The following is an 8,393-nucleotide window of genomic DNA, read 5'->3' as shown; positions in this document are numbered from 1 at the left end:
GTCTTCAAATTCTTCTAAGAATGCTTATACTGGTTCTTTTGAAAAACATACCATAGGCATAGGTTCCAAGTTAATTTCCAGTATGGGCTATGAAGGAAAAGGCTTGGGTAAACATGCACAGGGTATTGTTGAGCCAATAATGGTTGAGGAAAGGCCTAAGTATTTAGGTCTTGGCTATGGAAAGTCTTATTTAGAAAGTTCCAAAGCTACCATGAAGACAATTGAAACATTTCCAAGAAGGAGTTTCATTTCAGGTCTTCTACCTCAAGAGTGTGAAGATTGTATTAAGGAGGAATGCAATAGATTGAAACATCATTTTCAAGATGAATATGTTTAGAAGCATACACTTGGACTAGAGATTTGTGGAAACTCTGAAAGCCTTGAAGAGATTGACGGTGTTCCAAAGGGAGCCACTTCTTCGTTTGATTGACCTCCTCATGAAGGCAATAAATGTGAAAAAGAATTTTATAAATCTGGTTCTAACCATATTCCTTTTGATTTTGTTTAGTATGGTAAATTTCCATATAAGTATGGGAAAAGAATTGCATGTTCCTTTTGTGGTTTGGATAACCATCATGTTTCTAGATGTTGGAAGAGAATGGCCACATGCAGGAAACTTTTGAAGGAAAGGAAGCAAGAAGCCAAAGGTCCATTAGACAAGGAAAATCATGTTGTCAAGAGGATGCACATGTGTTGCACTTATTGCCATAAGCAAGGACATGTTTCTGTAAAATGTTGGACTCTGAATCCAAAAATACTTCGACGAAACTTGAAGAAGGTGGAAAGAGAAAATGGTAGAAATGGAAAGGAAGTTTCCATGATTGATGTGTTTCAGGATGATTCACATGTTGATGCTGATGTGTATACAAAGGTCCTACCTTTGAAATGGGTTGTTAAGAAATGGTTAGAGTTCTTATCCAATTTAGGTTGCATGTCTTTTGAAGATGCATTATATCAAGTCACATATATTTGCATTTCTTGTTAATGGGATGCAAGTTGCAGGTTTTCACCAAGAAGGTGAATGGAAAAAGTTTGGCAGGAGGCTCACATTATTGTTGCAACTTTATGTTCATTTTAGCTTTGAAAGTACAATGTGCTTAAGCGAAAGTTGAAGGATGAAATGCATGCATGAGGATGATGTGCATGAACACAGGGATGTTGATGTCCTTGCTTTTGAACATGTATGTGTAATTAACTTGCAGGGTTGATTGCTTTGACATGCATGTAATGCAATATTGGCTTGGAAAAGTTGATTTGGTCTCCAAGATGGAGATAGTGATGAAGTGTTTCATCTTTTGAAAAAGATTCCTAATGGTCTTTTTCCACATGCTTGACTTGAAGGGTCACTTGTTTTAAAGGCATGTTTTGTTGGCTTGCTATCTAGTCAATCATTTGTATGCAGATGTAAAGACATGGAGGTGTTAAAAAGATGTGAAATCTGTTTCTTTTGTTGAAGAAGGAGTTTAAGCCATCCAGTTGTTATCTGTATTTCTGTTGTTGTTAATAGCTTGTCAAACAGATACAATGAAAATTTTGTGAAGTAGATGTAACTTCACATTGGTTTGAGCCACCTTGGATCAATGATCAAGGCAAAGAGTAACTTCACATTGGTTCAAACTAACTTCTGTAACCTTCTCAGCAGGAGTTCTACATGAAGTCAAGGAGGAAAAAAGTTCTTCCGTGGAGGACCAGCACATCCAGGAAGGAAAGTGGTCAAAGGCTTTGGTTCAGAGGCACTATGCAAGGCAACTGTATGGAGGCTAAAAGAAGAGGGTGTTGTTACTCTCATTTAATATTCAGATCAATATGTTAGTCTTTTGGAGACCAAAATTTATCTTAGTGGGAAGGCATGATCCAAAATGGATCTTGGATAGACTTCTATGTCTAAATTGTTCCTCACAAAGGAAAATGAAAGTCAAGGGCTACTCCTGGAAATAGTCCCATTGCATAGATATTTTCATTCTGAATCTGATGCAATTTGAATGGACTAAAACGGACTTCGGTTGATGAAGTTATCGCAAAAGGAAGATTGCCTTTGTCCTTTGGAAAAGCAGGAATTTCTTCTAAAAATGGCATAAAAGGCCTTATATGGGAAATCACATCGCAAAAGGTTCAAAGGGTGGACTTAAGGCCAAGGCGAAAGGGACCCCCAATTAGCGACCCCTGATGTATCGCAATTGGAGGTAGGCTATATGCGATATCAGGATCACAGACTATGCGACATTGCGATTGCCAATTATTGGATCGGCAGATAAGCATTGGCGTAGTCCATAGCCAAAGGAAGAACCCCCTGGCCATTACAAATACGATATGCGATAAAGCGATAGGATGATGTGCAATCACACAATATCCATCAGATTAGGAAAAGAGATCAACAGTCAAATTTAATCGGTGGTCGGGATATCGGTGATCCTCGATATAAAGGGTCGTTGCGATAGTGATATGCGATTACGATAGTGATATGCCGATAAGGGCCAGACCTGATGGGTTTATAGACACGATTTCATAAGTTTTGAAATCTAGGAATTTGAGATTTATGTGTATTCCCGTGTAGTTGGGTTTTGGCAATGCGATGATGCAATTGTGATATGCCGATGGAAGGTGAACTCAATAGCGTTTATAAGGGCGATTTCATAGACTTTGAAGTCCAGGTTTTTGCACCCGATAGTGTTTTCCTGTGTAATTCCGTTATGAGACAAAAATGCATGATTTCATGGATTTCATTCAGAAAGAGGTCACTGGTTCATTTTCCATTGGAAATAGCCATCATTCCTTGTGCCACGTTGTAGGCATGCTTTTTTGTAACAGGGATGTGTTTTGAAGCATGAAGAGGTAGGGTCGGGAAAAAGAATGATTCCTCATGATCGAAGGGATAGAGGAATGACTGTGGAAGCCGTAGAGCCAGAAGGCTACCTCACAAAAGCCAGAGAGCATGATTGAGAGGGCAGTAGAGAGTTTTGGGGTCACTTAGAGGTCGAGTGAACTAGAGAGCTCAATTGACAGTAGCGAGTTGTTGTTGAAGGTCACTAGAAGGTTGTTGAGAGTCACTTGGAGGTCAAGCAAACTACAGAGGCATGCAGAGGTTGAGAGAAGATCAAAGAGACGAGAGCCAGAGCTAGAGCCAGAGCCAGAGTTGAGAGCTAGAGAGCCAGATAGATCAAAGTAGACTTCTAAGAGCCATGATGCTATAGTGAAGCTGCAGAACAACAAGAGATCCAATGATCAAGTTGTTGATGGTGTCTAGAGTGTGATGAAGACTGAACAAGGATTCCAGAGACAATATAGAATTCTGAGGGTGTCAAAGAGGCCAGAAGCTCAAGAAGCTTAGAGCACTGACTGAAGGAGTCAAGTCTAGAGAAGCCTAGATGTATCTGTAGAGTATGCACAACCAGTGGGGTAAGATGGTATTCTAAGCCCATTGTTTTGATGTAAACCAATGGATTTGAGTGTGGAACTTGTAAAAGAAAGATTACCATAATCCCAGAGAGCCTAGTTGAGTTTACTAGAGCTCATGGAGACGTAGCCCAGGAGGTTTGGGTGAACTCCTTATTATATAGTTGTCTTATGTGTTTATTGGTTGCTACTTTATTTACTGTTATGTGTGTTTAAATATCAGCAGAAGAAACATAACGTAAGGCATTAGACAGTTTAAAACAAACACAAACATACACCTATTTCAAGCACTTTTTAATTCCGCAATTGGTTAATCATAAGGTCTTGGGAATATATAAGCTTTGGAAGTGGGAGAGGTTCTTGTAAGCATGATCAGAAGCCTTTAGTGCCCCATGCTTAGATCAGGCTCTCATCCCATGTGTGTGGATGCTTTGAGTTGTACATGTGCATAATGTGTATGATAATCCTGTTGACAACCTCTGTCTGGCCATGATTTTGAGGATGGAAGGCTGTGGACTTAGTGATTTTGGTGTCCAACATCGACCAGAGACTAGACCAAAATGTACTGAGGAACCTGTTGTCCTGTTTTGAGATGATAGACTATGGGATCCCAAAGTGTACCCACACTCGTTCAAAGAATATTTTAGCAGTGGCTTCTGTTGTGATATTCTTCTTGCAGGCCACCGTAATGGCCATCTTCGAGAACCTGTTAATGACCACAAAACACAGTCATTTCCATGCTCAGTGGAAGGAAGGCCTAACGTGTAATCCATGGAGATGGATTCTCAAGGTCGACTAGGGGTAGGCAGTGGGGTAAAGAGGCCTTGCTTCTTGATGGCCGGTTTGGTAATGGCGTAGGTAGTGCATGATCTGATGTACTTCCAGACATCCTGCTGCAGATTCGGCCAATAGAAATACTTCTGCAGTACTGCCACCATTTTCTCAACCCTGAAATGCCCAACAGCTCGACTGTAATGTGCTTCCCATATCATCTTGGCAGGCTTGCTTGAAGGAACACAAAGGTGACCCAGGTGGCATAATAGGGCATCTTGGAGGTGAAAATTTGGAACATGTTGACCCTCCAAGAGTGTCTGGTATGTGTGGCTGAATATTGGGTTGCTTTTATAGAGAAGTGGCCAATCAGAAGTCTCGTGTGCACAACAGTTGAACATGGTAGTTAACGCCATGATCAGTGGTCGACTGAGGCAATCTACAACATTATTGGTGCTGCCCTTCTTATACTTGATATTCAAATGGAACTGTTGCAAGTATGTGGACCACTTCTGATGGTGATCTTTCTGAAATTTCCCTTGGGTCTGTATGAACTGCAAGGTTCAATGGTCTATGTGGATGACCATTTCCTTCCCCAAAATATAATTCTTCCATTATCGACAGGCCTGCACAATGGAATACATCTCTTTGTCATAAGTGGGATACTTCTAGATTGTGTTTGAAAGTGTCTCACTGTGATATGCCACTGGATGCCCGTGTTGAGTAAGGATTACCCCAATAGCATAGTCAGAGGCATCTGTCTCAACCTCAAATGGTTGTTGCAAGTCTGGTAATGCGAGCACTAGTGTCGAGTAGAGGCAATATTTCAACTCGGTGAATGCCTTCTGTTGAGATTTAGACCAAAATAATTTTGATTTCACTCCTCCCTTGGTGACTTGACTCAAGGGCCAAGTGATATGAGAAAATCCCAACACGAACCTACGGTAGAAGTTGGCAAGACCTAGAAAGTTGTGAAGCTCTGTCAAAGTGGTTGGAGATGGCCAATCCTGAATGACTTGGATCTTGGCTGGATCGAAATGCACCCCCTGTTCATCAATAATGTATCCCAGATACTAAGCCTGGGTCATGCCAAAAGTGCATTTCTCCAAATTGGCACATAAATTGTGTCGCCGTAGTGTTTGGAGAACCTGTCAGATGTGAGGAGGTGCTCTTTCCAACTCTGGCTGAAGATCAGGATGTCATCCAAGTATACCACTACAAATGAGTTGGTGAATGGCCACAAGATATCATCCATTAGCCTCATGAAGGTTGCATGAGCATTTGTCAATCTGAAAAGCATAACCAACCATTCGAAAAGGCCTTACTTGGCTTTGAAGGTAGTCTTCCACACATCAGAGGGTTTGATCGGTACCTAGTGATATCCTAACATCAAGTTGATCTTGCTGAAATATTTATCCCCCTTCAGTTGGTCTAGGAAGTCATCAATCCATGGGATCGGGTACCTATTATGGACAGTGATCTTGTTCAACACCCGATAGTCATACAGAGTCTCCAAGTCTCATTCTTCTTCTGTACCAACACGATCGACACCCATAGGGCGATGAACTCGGATGAATGTGACCTTTTTGTAATAACTCCTGAATCTACCTCTTGATTTCATTGTTCTCTAGAAAGGAGCATCGATAGATTGGTCCATTGGGCAGTGGCACACTTGGGGTCATATCGATGGAGTGCTTGACCTGACAGTGCAGAGGAACCCCTGCAGGGAAGGTGAAGATGCCTCGTACTCCTCCATGACCTTGTCCATCTATAGCTGTCATGTGGAGGGTCCTTGTCTAGAGGTTGTGGCGACCATCTTCTTCTTTCCTTGAGGGTGTATCATCAAGAAAACAAATTTCCTGGTTTTGGAAATGAGCTTACTGCATTGTTTTGTAGTAGCCAAAGAGATGGCGGTAGGCGGTGCTACCTCTAGTATCCTATATAACTTATTTCCCAATGTAACAATAACAACATGAGGCCTTGATTCATACACAGCATGTCACTTCCACAAGTATGGTTGTCCTAATAATACATCACAAACTTCAAGGGGAGTAATTTCACATAATACCTCATCCGTGAAGGGCTTGATGTTGTATGGAAGGCGACACTACTGGCTCATGCAAAGATCCCGTCCTTGGTGAAGCCACCCGATGGTGTACGGTTGTGGATGTGCTATGGTCAGTAAACCCAACTACTTCATGATCTCTACTGAAAAGAGGTTCTTTTGGCTCCCACTGTCGATAATGAACTGTAGCAGGGAGCCCCTTACCCACATCTAGTAGTGGAAGAGACGCTCCTCCTCCTCCGGGTCTTTGGGTTCCTCCTTCTGGATCTTCATGGTGGAAATGGTGGCATTGAGATCCACATCGATAATCTACTTCCCTTTGTCATTCCCCTTGTCCGGTTCTGACTCAAAGTTGAAACATGCATTTGATTCTAAAACCTTTAGCTTGGCCACCAGTGACTGCCTGGCCCAACACTCACTTGTGTTGTGAGTGGAGCTCTTATGGAACTCACACCACTTTCCCGTGTCCTTTTTCGGCTTCGCGGTGCTATTCCTTGTTTGTAGCTTTGGCGAGTTGTCTTGGGCCACCCCACCTTGGATTTTTCCTTTGTTTTGCGGTTTGGGGGCACCTTTCCCTTGCTTCGGATTCACAGATCCAAAGTCTCACTTATTTTGTTTAAACTTTTGCTCGACCTAGATGGCATATCAGTATGTCATGTCAAGCGAGGAGATGTTCAAGAATTCTATTTCTTCCTGGATGTAATAAAATATTGGTAAAGTCTGCCACGTCTTGGTCCCTTCCCTACTGCAGCGTGGTCCACTTTATGTATTAATCCTCATAGCTTCCGATAGGGCAGTACTACTCCTTGATGGCATCCCGAAATGAATTCCAAGTGGTGTGGCTGAAAATAGTGAGCCTATATTTTCATCCTTCTGCTCACAATAGGTTTCCCATCAATCCTTGACATGGGGGGCTGCTTTGAGAAGAACGAAAATAATATTTTCTTGACTGGAAAAATCATGAATAGAAAACTAACCCTATAGCAGATTTAACCATTTATTGATGGCGTCTATGACTATCTGACCCTTGAATATGGGGATTTCAAAATTAACTTGTACCTTAAACAGTGTGGCGTTTCCAGAGTAGTTGTTGGAAGTCGATGTGTTGCCCCTGGGTAGCTGCTAAAGGATCTCAAAAATGTTGTCCATCATTGCATTCATTTGTCACTCGAGGGCTTCTTCGAGCAATATTTTGATAGGATCTCCTGCCCCCTCATCTTTCTTTTCATCCACCATGGGAGGTCGTCGGGATTTGTGAGGTTGGTCTTGCAAAGGTTCGACCAGTTCAAACCCTAACTCCTTATATCCCGACCTCGTTGGGGACATGCAAAGAAAAACATAGAAAATAAAGCAGACCACTCTGATACCACTGATCTAGATTTAAACAAGAATGCAACAAATTACAGAGATAACCATAAACACATAGATGCAATAGAAATAATACTTCATTTCATTAATGTAAAATACTGAAATATGCTTACAACAGGAATGGAAATAAACTAGCTAGGGCGATGGTAGCCTATCTCTGAGAAGAGATGTGGTGGCTACATGCCTCTGAACTACCTTATAATGAGGCTCAAGGGAATTTTTATTATTGAATAATAAGAGAAAACCCTAAAAAATGAAAACCCTAACCCAAGGTGATGTAACACCAAGAGTTTATGGGCCCCATTGGGGTGAGTTGGACAACCAACTTCCTGGGGCCGTGACTTGGTCATATTATCTCCATTTGACGTGCATGATAGCCCATTGGAAAGATCTCTTTGAGGACTATGATAAAATAGACGATTTTAGATAGAAAATTATTGGAGTAGATTTCCCAAAAAACATCGTTTAGGGCCTCAAAATAGCGCCGGAAGTTCACGACCCGAAAAACTACTAAAAATAGTAAACTATGGTACAATTAAGGAAATTGAAAAACTGAAAGAAGCAATGGTGGGGGTCCATGTGGAATTGGTGGGTGGCCACAAATATCCACTGGGTCATCCACCTAGCAGGTAATATCTAAATTTCTGGAGCGCATACACCATAGCCAACCCTTTGCGCTCTATCGTCAACTAGTTCTTTTCTTCTTTTGGTAACTTCCTACTGGAAAATGATATAGGATGATCCATCTCTTCTTCACCAGCCTATGTCAGAACTACTCCTAGTGAAATACATGAAG

This window comes from Pinus tabuliformis, chromosome 6 (genome assembly GCF_031772625.1).
Source record: "Pinus tabuliformis cultivar Carrire ecotype Pingquan chromosome 6, CPIR1, whole genome shotgun sequence".
NCBI lineage: Eukaryota > Viridiplantae > Streptophyta > Pinopsida > Pinales > Pinaceae > Pinus > Pinus tabuliformis.
The sequence above is the reverse complement of the archived record's forward strand: the minus strand, read 5'-3'. Positions refer to the sequence as shown.